Raw genomic sequence first — 16,623 nt, 5'->3', positions numbered from 1 at the left:
GTGCTGAATTCTCTTAGCTTTTGCTTGTCTTTAAAGCTTTTGATTTCTCCATTGACGCTGAATGAGATCCTTGCTGGGTAGAGTAGTCTTGGTGGTAGGTTCTTCCCTTTCATCACTTTAAATATATCATGCCACTCCCTTCTGGCTTGTAGAGTTTCTGCTGAGAAATCAGCTTTTAACCTTATGGGGATTCCCTCTTATGTTATTTGTTGTTTTTCCCTTGTTGCTTTTAATAATTTTTCTCTGTCTTTAATCTTTGTCAGTTGGATTACTATGTGTCTCGGCATGTTTCTCCTTTGGTTTATCCTGCTGGACTCTCTGTAATTCCTGGACTTGGGTGGCTATTTTCTTTCCCATTTTAGGGAAATTTTCAACTATAATCTCTTCATATATTTTCTTGGGTTCTTCTCTCTCTCATCTCCTTCTGAGACCTTTAAAATGTGAATGTTGGTACATTTAATGTTGTCCCAGAGGTCTCTTAGGCTGTCTTCATTTCTTTTCTTTCTTTTTTCTTTTTTCTGTTCCATGGCCATGATTTCCACCATTCTGTTTTCCAGGTCACTTATCCATTCTTCTGCTCACTTATTCTGCTATTAATTCCTTCTAGTCTATTTTTCATTTCGGTTATTACATTGTTCATCTCTGTTAGTTCTTTAATTCTTCTCAGTCTTTGTTAAACATTTCTTGCATCTTCTTGAACTTTGCCTCTATTCTTTTTCCGAGGTCTGGATCATCTTCACTGTCATTATTCTGAGTTCTTTTTCTTGGAGGTTGCCTATCTCCACTTCATTTAGTTGTTTTTCTGGGGTTTTATCTTGTTTCTTCATCCGGTACATAGCCCTCTACTTTTTCATTTTGTCTATCTTTCTGTGAATGTGGTTTTCGTTCCACAGGCTGCAAGATTGTAGTTCTCCTTGCTTCTGCTCTCTGCCCTCTGGTGGATGAGGCTATCTAAGAGCCTTGTGAAAGCTTCCTGATGGGAGGGACTGGTGGTGGGTAGAGCTGGGTGTTGCTCTCATGGGCAGAGCTCAGTAAAACTCTAATCTGCTTGTCTGCTGACAGTTGGGGTTGAGTTCCCTCCCTGTTGGTTTTATGGCCTGGGGTGACCCATCAACGAAGGCTATAGGCTCTTTGGTGGGGTAATGGTGGACTCCAGGAGGGCTCATGCCAAGGAATACTTCCCAGATCTTCTGCTGCCAGTGTTTTGTCCCTGTAGTGAGCCACAGCCGCTGCCCCCTGCCTCTGCAGGAGACCCTCCAACACTAGCAGGTAGGTCTGGTTCAGTCTCCTATGGGGTCACTGCTCCTTCCCCCTGGGTCCTGATGCATGTGCCCTCCAAGAGTGGAGTCTCTGTTTCTCCCAGTCCTGTTGAAGTCTGCAGTCAAATCCCACTAGCCTTCAAAGTCTGATTCTCTGGGAATTCCTCCTCCTGTTGCTGGACTTCCAGTTTGGGAAGCCTGACTTTGGGCTCAGAACCTTCACTCCAGTGGGTGGACTTCTCTGGTATAATTGTTCTCCAGTTTGTGAGTCACCTACCCAGTGGGTATGGGATTTGATTTTATTGTGATTGTGCTCCTCCTACCATCTCATTTTGGCTTCTCCTTCTTCTTTGGATGTAGGGTATCTTTTGATGAGTTCCAGTGTCTTCCTGTCGATGATGGTTCAGCAGTTAGTTGTGATTCTTGTACTCTCACAAGAGGGAGCGAGCTCACATCCTTCTACTCCTCCATCTTGAACCAGTCTCCCACTATTTGTTAATTATACACTTATTAATGAGCTCCTTTTGGGTTTTTTTTGATAGTAGCATATAATTTTTATGAGGAATTGAACTAAATATCTTCCTAGTTAAATATAAATATATAAATCTATAAAATTTCATAAGTTTGATAAGGTTTATGTTTTTCTCCTTGACCATTATATTCCCAGTGCCAACTACAATGCTGATTCTTAGTAAATATTTATTGAAATAATTATGTATTAATTGAAGTTTTCAAATTTAATTTGCATCCTTTTTCTTATCTCACAAGGCAGGGAGAGAGTGTTTGGAAGTAATACATGCTAATATAAAGTGTGTCGAATCTGAGTATATGTTCAGGTTTGCAGACTCACTGTGTTTAGTAGACTTCTTATTTTGGCTGAGCCATGAGGGAATTATGTCTGAGAGGAATGAATACATTAGATTAAAAGGAAGTTATAAAGAGACAGGTTAACCAGGTTTCAGTGTGGAGAGCTGAAGCCTTATTCCCCCAAGCCCATAAGAGGTCCTAGTGTGCATGGAAAGGATAGCCTAAAATTCAGTTACAAGAAAGATATTTGGGGATAATGAAATGTAATCCTTGTGTGCAGTACTTTCAAATGGGCTGCAGAAGGGTAAGGAAACTTACTGTGATTAACATTATTTCCAGGTAATTTTTTTTTGATCGTATAGATATTTTTGGTCACTGTCAAACCATTTCAGCAATTCACAAAGAAGGGCCAGGAATTATTAATATTTATTCAGAGTGGACTTGCATTTGAAAATAAATTAGAATACATCTCTCTTCAGTAGACCTCCAACTGTAACGTGTTCTGTACACAAACAAAAATCAATCAAAATAAATCTCGAACTCAGTATACATGCATCTCCTGTTGAGGATGATGAAATCAAAGTCACATAATGGTGGACTTTCCAGATTGAATTGCCCTGTCTGCATATTAGGTGTCTATTACACAGGGCAATACTTTCTAGATTACTTTTTTTTTAAGATTTTTTGATGTGGACAATTTTTAAATTCATTATTGAATTTGTTACAATATTGCTCCTGTTTTATATTTTGTTTTTTTGGCCCCAAGGCACGTGAGATCTTAGCTCCCTGACCAGGGATCAAACCAGCACCTCCTGCATTGTAAGGCAAAGCCTTAACCACTGGACTGCCAAGAAAGTTGCTAGATTACATTTTGATGCATTAATTTATTTGCATGAGGAAGGGAGCACAGCACAAATCATCTCATACCACAAAGAGGTCTTCTCAGCACAGAGATAGCTTTGTATTTCTTCCGTAGGACAAAATCTTTGCAAATTATAGCTTCAAAATCTTAGTTTTACTGAGGGGCAATTGCTATGGCTAGACTAGTTTAAATTAATATCCAGACCTCAGTGTTTTCCCTTCCCTCTCGTGTCCAACACAACAAAATAGGGTCCTTGGGGTAAATGAAGCAGAAAGTATTTTAAGGGGGATCTATCAGTGGAGGGGCAAAATGTCCTTTTGTTCTCAAACTGATGTTTTTAGTGGGCAATAAAAATTACCTGGGCATAGTATTTACATAGCATAGTTTCAGAAAATGGAACGAACAGTTTCAATTGGCTTCTATAGCCATAATCAGCTACCCAAGAGGAAATTTAGAAGAAAAGTACTATCTAAATTAGCATCTTTCTAAATGGATTTCATGTTGCCTAACTCTGGATTTTCTTTAATATATAACTTCTCTTAACTCCTCTTTCCCTTTAATAACTTAAAAAAATCTTTATATACAAGAGAGCTTGAATGGTTTTATTATATATTCTGATCCCTAAAAGGTCTCTTCCCACTCAATGTCAAATACTAACACAGCTACTCTGCTATACTGACTCATTAAAAGAAGGTAATAATAGTGTGGAACCTGGGGCTTGAAACCAGGACCAACTGCTTTTAATTTCAGTTCTTAAACTGAATAGTGGTGAGACCTTGACCAATTCATCTAACCTCTCTGAGCCTCAATTGTTTCATCTCAAAAGTTAGACTAACAATACTGACTTTTGGGAATGAGGTGAGAATTGAGATAATGCATAAAAGTATTTAGCACAATGCAGGGCATGTAAGCAGAACTCAACAGACAGCAGTTAATTTCAGTAACCATGACCCTGACCATTTTACCTGAGTTAACCTTTTGAGCCAAGTCAAATGTCTATTTGGATTATAGTATAAGTCTACCCTCAAAACTAGAGAGGAAATGGGAAACAAAGAAGTCAGCACAATTGTTCTTCTCATTTTTCTGCCTTTTCAGATTATGGTTCAGTTATTCTAAACTACAATTTCTATCTACAGTGAGAAAAAAAAAAGCAAGGCAAATTTTCCCCAGCATTGGTCTTTCAGCATCACTCACTAGCAAAACAGGCAAAATACTGTTACGAGCATTAGGAAAGGTGTATCTTTTGTATGAATTATCTAACTGTGAATTATCTCTTTATACTAGCCCATCTCCCAGGTCACTCACTGTTCAGAACTTGGCTTCACTTGTCCATGTAGACTAAGCTGTCATGTCCTGATGGGTTTTGATAGGTGGCTAGTGTAGGCAGGAAATGCCGAGTGCAGGTAGCTTAGGGAGCCCTCAGGAAAACTATTTCCTGACTAAAAATATGATGAAACACTGCATCTTAAATCCAATCCAGCATGTAACCAGAGTAAATGGAACAGAAGAATAAAATGTATTTTATTCATAATGAACTGAGACTGCACATAAAAGAATCTTTTAAATATCCGAATGGTTAAAAATGGATTATATTTCCCTTTGGGAAAAGGAGCAGTCAAAGGGATAGGGCTGATGAACTGAGCTTATTAAATTGGTTTTTGGCTGTGATGAAAATGGTATTGACAAAAAGGCAGTGGTATATATTTCACACAGATTTGCAGGGGTAATGAACATAAAGTACTGCTCTTGTGAAAGTTGAGATGCTTTATATTCTGACACCTGGACTCTGGTGGCATGCTTATCATCCAGAGTGGAGCTCAGCTTTGGGAAACCAAAGTAATTTCATGAATAAACATCTTTAATCATTGGTGGGTCTGGTTTCCAACATGAGACGATTCTACATTACTGGAGAAAAGATTCAGAAAGAGCACGGGTGGATACCAGTTGCTTCAGTTGACATTATTAGGGAAACTCCAGTCTTTTTAGTCCAATACTATGGAATCCTTGAGCACTGTGATGGAATTCATGGCATATGAAGGTGTGCCATTAACCTTCTTCTCAGAAACCCTCCTTTTCAAGAGCTTGCTGTAGAATACATGCAAGACTAGATGGTGAGTCATCTTATCATTCTTTGTGTATCCCATTTGATTTAGACAAATTAGATTGCATGGAATTTCTGCCTTCATTAGCAAAATAAAATAGACGCTGAACATTTTAGCAAAGAAAGGCAATTTTGTGTGTGGAAGGTGGTGGCTGGAATGGACAGTTATGGCTCAGTTTCTGAAATTTGCATTCCTTTGCTGTATCTTCCTTAAAATGGGTGGCATCACCATGTTGGCCTTTTGGAGAGGTGGATGCTCCCATAATACTTTAGTATAATGTCAAAAAATAATCCTTTCCTTCCTTCCCAGGAGCCCAGTTGAGACTTGACTGTAACTCTAAATAATATTTACTAAACATTTGGGGACAGTACGAATACACACTGCCTCAGTTTCTTCACCTGTAAGGTGGAATAACAAAAATTCCTACCCCAAATGGTTGCTGAGAGTCCCCAGTTTTTAAAACAGTATCTGACATCTGATAGGCTTTTGGCAAATGTTAGTTGCTATTATTATTATTACAATGAGATCTATGGATCTAGAATTTTGATAATCTGTGTGTCCGTCAGGATCTAAGTAGGAACACAGAAATCACTTCTACTATTTATAAGAGAAGGAATTTACAGCAGGCACTGGATACCCAGCTGAGGTGTTTACTGAGCATCAAACATGTCACAGTGAGGTACCCTAGGGAGGATTACCAGTGGGAAACTAGTACCATTCCTAGGCTAGTGGAACACAAGGAGTAGGTGATGTTACTGGAGCCCCGGGAACAAGATCACCTGATAGAAGTGAACCTCGAAAGGTTTTTATGGAGTGACCTAATGTCACAGAAGAGATTTAGCCTTCTGGGGCTATTCAATGACCACAGAAAAGAGAATATCCTGGCCTCTATATTCTCTCCACCCTCTAGTCTCTCACTAACCCCTCTATTGTTCAAGTCAGTCAGAAGTCAAATAACTTGGTATCCTGACAAACAAAACTTTCAGAGGTCAACTGTCCCCCACCCTCCATTACAGAAAGGATCAGGCTAAGGGTAAGAAGAGGGTTTAAGGACAAACAGGCCTGGAAAACCACAAGCTGACTTAAAAGGTAGGTTTGTTCTTGGAGTTCACAGGCTACCTTGAATCACCAGCTTCCTAGCTGCTGGACTTCTTCCATCATAGGACCATTTTAAAACCCACCACTCAGGGACACCCTTTTCTGCATCTTGGTAATGTCTTATCAAACTTTTATGCTCAGTGTGTTCTGGAAAAAATATTGTTAAAATGCACTGATACCCTTAAAGACCGTTGTCAGGACCCAATGGGGTAATGTATATGAAAGCAAGCTTTAAACTGGACAAACACAAGGCATTGCCCTGCTCTTGTGGACCACAGTGGACAGTGGTCCACAGTGGTCCCCCAGTTATCTACTAATGAACTCTGACATTGTATCTATTTTACCCTTACTTTTAAGCCACTGGTCTTCCAACTAGAAACCATTTCCTTCTACCACTGTGAGCCATAAAAATGGATTCCAAAAGGGCAAGAAATATCTTGGTGGAATTTGATTTCTTCTTAGATAAAATGATCTTTTAGAAATGTGATGATTAGTGAGATCAAGACTATATTCTTCAAAGTTAAATGGAATTGTGGTAAATGAGGGGGAAAGGACTAAATGAGACATCATTTACATGCATACACAGTTTCAGTGAGGGAGCAAACTTTGTTGGTGATTTTGATAGAAGCTCTTCTTTTATATGAAATGGCCTTAGGAACTGACATAAATGGGGTTCATCCAAACAAACTGGGAAATATGATGTTTTTAAGCTCTATTTCCCTTGTAGAAATGCATCTTGCTCCAATGAGTAGCCCTAACTCTCAGATCTAGGTCTAAGCTCCAGTAAATACAGAATGTTTTGTGAAAACTGCAGGCAGTGATATGATTATAGGAATTGTTCTTGTATTTTTATTTTCACCCTATTTCTAATCTGTCTAATAAACCTTTTAAATTATGGACATGTGGACCCAGTGGGGGAAGGAGAGTGTGGGACGAATTGGGAATTAGGTTTGACATAAATACACTACCATGTGTAAAATAGATAGCTGGTTGGAACCTACTGTATAGCACAGGGATCTCAGCTCGTTGCTCTGTGATGACCTAGATGGGTGGGATGGGGAGATGGGAGGGAGGTCCAGGAGGGAGGGGATATATGTATACATATAGCTGATCCACTTCATTGTACAGCAGAAACTAACACAACATTGTAAAGCAATTTTACTCCAATTTAAAAAAGAGAGAGAGAAAATAAATAAATAAATAAGTTCTGCATCAGGTTTCTATTCCTTGCACATTGGGAGTGGAGGTAAGAGATAGAGATTTTAGTGATATGATGTATGTTTGGGGGGATTGACACAGTGGTGTGCTGGTACATGTTTAACAAGTGGGTCTCCAAGAATAGTTGCAACATGAATGTTGGTTGAGGTTTTTCTTTATGTTAAAGAGTAAGATCAAAGATAACAAAGACAGGGACTTCCCTGGTGGCACAGTGGTTAAGAATCCACCTGCCATGGGCTTCCCTAGTGGCACAGTGGTTGAGAGTCCGCCTGCCGATGCAGGGGACACGGATTTGTGCCCCGGGCCGGGAAGATCCCACATTCCATGGAGTGGCTGGGCCCCTGAGCCATGGCTGCTGAGCCTGCGCTTCCAGACCCTGTGCTCCGCAACAGGAGAGGCCACAACAGTGAGAGGACTGTGTACCGCAAAAAAAAAAAAAAAAAAAAAAAAAAAAATCCACCTGCCAATGCGGGGGACACAAGTTCGAGCCCTGGTCCACAACTACTGAGCCTGTGCTCTAGAGCCCATGAGCTGCAAGTACTGAGCCCCCACGTGCCTCAACTACTAAAGCCTATGCACCTAGAGTCCATGCTCTGTAACAAGAGAAGCCACCACAAGAGAAGCCCGCAATGAGAAGCCCGCACACCGCAACAAAGAGTAGTCCCCACTTGCTGCAACTAGAGAAAGCCCACACACAGCAACAAAGACCCAGTGCAGCTAAAAATTAATTAATTAATTAATTAATTTTTTAAAAAGATAACAAAGACATGCGTCAGAATGTCACTAGTTTGTCAACAACGTGAGCAACTTCTTTGACGGTTCAGATAATAATTTTGAATACTGGAAGGATATTTCCTTTTTGTGTTATTCATAATGTGATAGTTACAGCAAAATTTTAAATGTAATCCACATTACTAACATTTTCTCCACTTGGTTAGTCTGGGCAGTGAAAAACAGAACAAAGAAAACAATAACCAGGCCCTGATTTGTAGTGTTTTCTGGTTCCTGTGGTGCCAGTACTTTCACCATGTCCAATTTCAAGCTACACATGTGACATCACTGAATGTGGAGCTGGGAGAAGAAATATAGTAGCACACCATTATATAGTGCTTCCACCAGATACACACAAGAGAGGTAAATTACCTCAAGAGCACGGATAGTAGTAAATGTAGTAAAATAATTAGGAAATTATTAGTTTTATGTGTTTTTTTTTGTTTTGTTTTGTTTTGTTTTTGCATTACGTGGGCCTCTCACTGCTGTGGCCTCTCCCGTTGCGGAACACAGGCTCCGGATGCGCAGGCTTAGCGGCCATGGCTCACAGGCCCAGCCGCTCCGCGGCATGTGGGATCCTCCCGGACCGGGGCACGAAGCCGTGTCCCCTGCATCGGCAGGCAGACTCTCAACCACTGCGCCACCAGGGAAGCCCAAGTATTATGTTTCAACATTTTTTTGAGGTATAATTGACATATAAAAGTTGTATATATTTAAGACGTATGACTTGATGTTTTGATATACATATACATTATGAAATGATCACCACAATCAAGCTAATTAACATATCCATGATTGCCATTTTCAGTGTCCTCCATGCCTTGTGTAGATTCAGTCTAGCATTCCATGTAAAATGTGCCACCTTAACATTTTTCATGGACATGTAGGTTATTTCCAGAATTTCCATCTTGTCAATTATATTTGAAACTGCCACTTGGTGCATATGTTTGAGGATGTGCCATTTCCAGAAAGAATGTCTAACTGGTATGATAGCTGCACAAAAACAAAAAAGAAAAGAACAAGCAAACTTCAGGACTTTCATGTCAATTAGTTACGGAGAGAAAAAAGCTGAAGAAAGTGAAACTAAAATGTTCATAATTCTTCACTTCATATAAAAAGGAGTTGGAGGTTATTCTTCCTTATTGGATACATCCATATGCATAAATAGAGATTTAAGAATGATTGTAGAGTATATTAATAAAAGGGAGGATTTAAAACACAGTTATAACCTAAATTTATTTATCTTTCAAGATTAGAGAAAACAAATTATAAGTCATACAATAAAAATTACAATTAAAAAAACAATAGCAAAGTATAAAATTCAGAGTCAGATAAGATACAGGTAGTAAAGGATTACTGGAAAAGCAATAGGAGTAAATTACATACATTTCCGTTATTAAAAGTTAGAATCTGAGATACAAATAAAGAGCAAATTCACAATGTTAACTTTTTAGGTGTCATAACAATATTATCTAGGAAACTTGTCCTTAGTTTTGATTGACTAGGAATGATATAGCAACTTACTTTGAAATGATGCAGCAAAGAAATTAAAACTATATGGCAAAATCTTAATCACTGTTGAATCTATGTGCTAAATGTAAGTATAACGTATTATTCTGTATACTCTTCTGTATTTTTGAAAATTTTAAAAATACAAAGTTAGAAAAATAAAAAATAAATGTCCCTTCAAAACCCCTCTAACTCTTTCAGTTACTTTCTTGAAAATTTGCCACCGTCTTACTAATTTTGAAATTTGTAACACTGTATTCCTAAAGTGAATAAATAACTCTAAGTTGTCTCTAGTAGATGAAAAACAGATTTTGTTCTTTCCATTTTTTTTCTTCTTGCCAATTAGAAAAATAAAGTCTATCAGTGGAGGAGAATAGGCCAGTCCATTAACAATAGAAAGTAGATTAGTGGTTTGTGTTCTAGAGGTGAGGGTGTGGAGGAAAGTGGTTTAGGGAGGAATGGGGAGTGAACACTAATGGGTAGGGAGTTTCCTTTCTGGGGCGATGAAATATTCTACAGTCGATTGCAGTGGTGGCTGTACAACTGTGAATATACTAAAAACCATTGAACTGTACACGTTAAAGGGGTGAATTGTATGGTATGTAAAATGTATTTCAATAAAATTTATTTTAAAATAGTGGCTCCTTTAGGTTTAGCAAGCAACTAAACAAAACAAATTTTATAAGGCTACTTACATTTAAATGAAAGATTGAGTGAGGCAAAGAATGCAAGGCTAGGCAGAGATACACAACATGTGTTTCAATCCTATGAAAAGGGGAGGGGATTCAGTCCCAGCAGTGCTGCTTAGTAGAGCTGTGTTCTCAGCTGAGTAACAATTTTGGCATCTCCCTTTCCTTATGCATGACAAAGGTCTCATGGTCCTTGCCTATTTCAAATATCCCCTAACTATAAAATAATATAATTTAAAATGCTTTGGTCAACTGTACAGTGCTATGTAGTGTACTCTAGTTACTTATGGCCAGGTTAGTCAACCTGTCAGTTGGAAAATAGACACTTTGAAATGGCCACCGGAAAAGCTCTAGGGTACTATGAGTTCTTAATGGTCATCAGTTCCCCTACTTACTAAAAAATGGGGGCTAGTTCAGAGAATTTTTTCAAATTTATTTCTTTATGACATTATACTATACCCTGGTACTTCAACAAACCATTTGACCTTTCTCAGTTTTTAAACCATGAAACTAGCCAAGTAATGTGATGCCGTGACTTTTCAGGAGGTGAGAAGTGGGAGAGAAACAAGATGAATATTCCTCTGCATACCCAGTCACAGGGTCATGCCACCTACTATGGAAGTGAATATGCATCCTCTCTGCTGCCATTCCAAATGAGCCCACCTTCCAACCTCTTTCCTGCCAATACCGCCTCATGGTAGCCTGCAATAGTCATTGTAGTTTGGCTGAACGGAACAAAGAGGCTATTGTCTGAGAATAGATGCAGGAGAAGTTTTGCCAAATTGTGCATTCTCAGGTGAACGGGTTTTCACAAATGGAGCGTTAATCACAATTCTCTGACAATATCAATTATGGAAGCAGACCAAGAATAAACCTGCAAATAAGGAGAGCCCTTTCCTCCTCTCTCACATTAAGAATGCAAGCATACTGGAAATGCAAAGGAATACAAAATTGCTGGAGGATAGACATCTCCAGCAGAAAAAAAATTCATTTTCTCTAATTTTCTTTATAATCAAAAAAATTGTTAACCTTTTTTTTAACCAAATGAGTATTTAGCAGTCATGCCTTTAAATAAATAAATAAATAAATAAATATATTGTATTAATTTCCTGTTACATTATATATTTTTGTTTCATAGCATTACCTAGTACCTTGCTACCTACAGTGGGGTTTTATAGGCTGGTAACCCCAGAATTACTTGGAAACTTGTAAAAGTGCAAAATCGCTGACCCTTTTCAGAGCTATCAAGTCCAAAACTCCATTTTACTTAGGAGATTTGTCTGCACATTAAAGTGTGAAAAGCACTACTCTAGAATATAAGCTTCTGGAGAGTGGGCATGCCATATCTTTCTGTGTTCTTCCATCTCATAAAATATCTGGGTTAATGGGAACCAATCAACCTGCTGGACTGCATGAAATATGATCAGAGTGTTCCTTTATCAGTCTGTTTAGCTCTAAACATAGTGGAATTTGTGTTATTGTGTAGGGACATTCATGTGGCAGGCAAAATACTATGTGTTCACCATTAAATACGGTATTAAAAACTACATGTCCCACCTACCCTTGCAAAAATCAAGGCCCTGGACTGAGTACTGGCCACTGGGGTAAGTCAATGGATAGAAGATGTGTCCATAAGAGTACTTACGGAACCCTCAGGATTGACTGTATAATCTGTGGGGCCCCAGTGAAAAATGAAAATGTGAGGCCTTTAACTGAAAAATTAAAATTTCAAGATAGCTATAGCAGAGCATTAAACCAAATATAGGCCCTTCTAAGTGGGGAATGGGTGGGTGGATGGGGGCTGTGCTACTACCCAGGATGCATGCCATGGAGCCCCTCTCGCTCTTCTCTGGCCCTGGAAACTCCTAAACTCCTGTGCGGGATTGTGGCATTATAAGATGCTAGAGTCTCTGTGAGCTTGTGTCCCTGAGTGACCATGGGGATCAGAGCCCTTGCCAACACTTTTTGGACGTATAGTGAATGAGATATAAACCTTGGTTTCTGCACACCACCAAGATTTCAGAGTTAATTTGTTTCTGCCTCAGTAGTGGTTTTTAAGTGTTTAAAAAAAACACACCCAGAAACCAAAAACTAAAAAGAAGAAAAAAATAATAATAATTTAGCCCATTATGACTTATACATCTGGGTTGTTGCCCATCACAGATGAATCAAACTGAGAGGAAGAGGTTAAAACTTAGAGACTGATGGGGTGAAGGTAGGAAATGTTGGCATGGAGAACAGAACTGGAATACCTAGGCTAGTAATAAAAGGAAAATATTCAAGGGAGGATTGGAACGTTTATTTTGAGAGAGTCTGAGGAAGAGAGGAAGGGAGCCTTCCTCTGACACCTTTTTCCTTGGTGCTATGGAAGAAAAGTTATCTGGTAATCATGTAGAGTGAGAGTTAGAATTTATAAAGATGCATTTTGAAATAACTACTGCTGGAAACTTCCTAGGAAACCAATAGGAGATGAATAAGAGGATGTGTGTCAGAAAAGATCATGATGAATGTAACCTTTGGTGGGGTTGAGAAATCCAATAGATGGAGCTAGAGAGGACAGGAGGAAGAGGTGACCCAGCATCATGAACCAGAAAAGGTAGTTTGAGTTAAATTTTACAGAATATGTATCATCTCTATAGTTAGGAATTGATTACTCCATTAATATAAATCACGACCATTTTGACAGTTTCAAATAGGTCCACAGACTCTCACATGGTCATTGTCACTTGGATAAGGGCATCTGGACACTCAGAAATTCTTCCAAAAGTGGCATTTTCTTTGGTTAAAATTACCATAGTGCGGATAATGACTGGTATCCCTGCAATCGTTGAAGTTGATATTGTAAGGAAAAATACAAATGTCAAACAGACTAGGCTAGAGTCATCATATTCTCTTCTACCCAAACTATTACATAGGAAGTCAATTGAAAACTGGATTACTAACTGATTAAATTTCCCCCAAATGAATAACGACAATTATAAACACTTACTAAATGCTCACTCTGTGCCAGGTACTCTTGTAAATGTTTTACATGTATTCCATTAATTCTCGCCACAAGCCTAGAAGCAAGATGCCATTGTAATTGCCATTTTTTCTGGATGAGTAAGGTGAGGCAACGAAAGACTGAGTAATATATCTAAAGCCACATGAATAGTAAGTGGTTAAGCCATGATTTAAATTGTTTGTCCGTGCTCTGATGTGGGGGTTAAGAGAAGCAGTTTGGTATCATATCATTTGGTAAGAACACATGACTGCAGGCTGATGGGAGCAGCCAGCCTTTTCCTTAGGTAAGCTACAGGGAAGCTGTTTTCTTACAAGGCTTCTGAGAGAGGCAGGATGGCTTCGTGGTTTCAGAGCATAGGTGTTGGAGTCACACTTTTGGGGTCATATCTTTGCTCTACCCTCTTGATCTCATATAATTTGTGCAAATTGCTAAACCTTTTGTTTGTTCCCTGAGCCATAAAATGTGGAGCTCATAGGGTTGTTGTAAAGATTAAGTGAGCTAGGAAGATGGAGCCCAGTACTTGGCATGTTAAGAACTCAGTCGACATTAGCTACTATTACTAGTGAGCATGGAACTGGATCAAAAGCAATTATGGATTATTTTATTAGGCCCATCTCATACCATTGTCAGCAAACCCTCTTTAAACACTCAATGCAACTGGTTCCCTAAGTTACGGGGCCTCCTTTTTGCCAGCAGGACAAAGTTCTGTTTAGCTTAGCTGTTAAATCCTTCTGCAGTTCTGCACCAATTTTTTTTTTCCTGCCCTTAGTTTTCGCTCTTCTCCATCATGAACACTTCAATACAGTCCCTCAAAGAAGCCCCCGTGCCTTTACCCATGTCATTTTTCTTTTTATCTTTCAGATCTAGCTTGGATGTCCCCTCTTCATGAACTCTGCTCAGAACACCCTGTTCTACAGTAATGCCCTTTCTCTTCAGAGCTTCAAGAACATCAATCTCTGGTAATATTCCTTGTGTTGATTAATTCTTACAGCTTTTTTCTCTTCTTTATGTTTGCTTACAAATGCAGAGGAGAGATAAAGCCCCAGGCATCAAATACTACATTTTAATGCAACTGATTAAGCTCTATTATTTGACATGACCGCTTTGAGGTAGAGATATTTTCATGTGTCACAGTGTAAGAACAACTTCTAATGATCCAGTTTTAGATACAAAACAGATCTCAGACCCTTACTTCATCCCTACTGCCTAAGACATTCCTGAGCCCTATTCCGTTCTCTGAGTGGGGTCATGGATTGATTGGGGCCTAGGGAATGTCTGTTTTGCCTCTTAATTTAGATAAAGGAAAAAAAATTAATGGCATCAAAATGTCTCTGTGATCAACATGGCTTTGTGAAGACAGCTTTGTAAAAACGCCAGTGCCTTTCAGAAAGTGTTCACATCCTATTTGAATCCTTAGTTGCCACCACCCATTTTTGATTTCTTTCTAGAAGCTATATTTCAGTGCCCACAATATGTTAAGGCTCAGCTTGAAGTGCTGAAATTAATAAATGTTTGCTGAAATGAGAGTACATTATCTTAGACAAAGGAATACCTTCCAACTCCTTAATTTAAAATATCTGTTTCTCATAACTCAAAAAGATTCATGTACCACAATGTTCATTGCAGCACTATTTATAATAGCCAGGACATGGAAGCAACATAAGTGTCCAATGACAGATGAATGGACAAAGAAGATGTGGCACATATATACAATGGAATATTACTCAGCCATAAAAAGAAATGACATTTAGTTATTTGTAGTGAGGTGGATGGACCTAGAGTCTGTCATACAGAGTGGAGTAAGTCAGAAAGAGAAAAACAAATACTGTATGCTAACACATACGTATGGAATCTAAAAAAAAAAAAAAAAAAGGTTCTGAAGAACCTAGGGGCAGGACAGGAATAAAGACACAGACCAGAGAATGGACTTAGGATATGGGGAGGGGGAAGGGTAAACTGGGACAAAGTGAGAGAGTGGCATGGACATATATACACTACCAAATCTAAATAGATAGCTAGTGGGAAGCAGCTGCATAGCACAGGGAGATCAGCTCGGTGCTTTGTGACCACCTAGTGGTCTGGGATAGGGAGGGTGGGAGGGAGATGCAAGAGGGAGGGGATATGGGGATATATGTACACGTGTAGCTGATTCACTTTGTTATACAGCAGAAACTAACACAACAGTGTAAAGCAATTATATACCAGTAAAGATGTTAAAAAAAATCTACATTATCTATTTACCTACCTACCTACTTACTTATGCATCTACCTATCCACCTATCTATTATCTGTCCATTTATCTAGATAGATATGTAGATAAGTAGGTCTATACGATGACAGAGTAATCAGCATTAATTTGTAAGAATATTCTTGAATCACTGTGCCTACAGTACCCTGCAATATAGTTAGAAGAAATTCAACTTGGAATTATAATGTGTGAAAACTGAAAAGTAAGCACAGGCCATAAAAAATGTTTTTAAAAATATCACATTACAAAAAAGGAGGCAAAGTGACCATTACAGCAGAGGAGATTGATGACTCTTTCTGTAGCTTAAATCTTTGTCGACTAGCACATCTATTTTCCTCCTAGAGGTATGTTTGTTAGCACTAAATCACAGGGCCATCCATACAGACAGGATATATATGTACATATCCTAGAACTGCTGGGCATTCAGGTTCTACGCTTGTCTCTAAGAATAATGGCTAAGATAGGTAGGGGGTCATCAGTCATCTTGAGGCACCTGGTGCCCTCTCTCAGTCTGATAATGGCTCATGCCTGTTGGGTAGCATAGTTAGTAGTGGCATTTATGAGAGTTTATTACTGCCTTCTCCCTTCAAAAGACACCTCATTCACTGCTGCACTTCTCACTTTAACTGGACTGAACACACACAGAGCGCTAGAGCAAGGAACGGTTAGGGGAAATCATATGTTAGACAGACAGACCCGAGAATGTGGGGTTCAGACTACCTCTGCCAGGAGGCCTGGTAAGTGATCACACATAAATGTTCAGGTCAAGGCTCTTTTTCAGAGTTTTGGGAAAAGCACCAAAAGCAAATGGGATCTGAGCTAATATCCCCCTTTTTCCTGCCCTGATGGTCCTGCTGGTTCTGATGGTCCAGTTCCTATGACTCACATTCCCCGCTAAGGATACATGGGCTACTGTTGGGTACAGTTATCAGAGCATCTCTCTGGTTCCTACCAGGGCCCTCCACACTGAACTGATATGATCTGGGGACTCAATCTCAGATGGTTGTATTCCAAATGGAGCTAATGAACACTTTTGCTGGGTGTAGGTGGAGTCAG

At 39.1% G+C, this 16,623-nt stretch overlaps 1 long non-coding RNA gene across 1 annotated transcript in view; it reads left to right on the top strand.

Annotated features, from left to right (window-relative positions):
* The window catches only part of LOC308615999, a 242,742-nt gene that overhangs the window by 169,015 nt on the left and 57,104 nt on the right, over positions 1-16,623 (top strand). The window contains exon 2 of the long non-coding RNA XR_014015680.1: positions 14,181-14,278. This is a non-coding gene — a long non-coding RNA (uncharacterized lncRNA). The remainder of the gene's footprint in view (positions 1-14,180; positions 14,279-16,623) is intronic.

Source organism: Mesoplodon bidens (genome assembly GCF_964165515.1).
Source record: "Mesoplodon bidens genome assembly, chromosome: 4".
Lineage (NCBI taxonomy): Eukaryota > Metazoa > Chordata > Mammalia > Artiodactyla > Ziphiidae > Mesoplodon > Mesoplodon bidens.
Note: the sequence above shows the minus strand (reverse complement) of the source record. Positions and strands in the feature narration are given on the sequence as shown.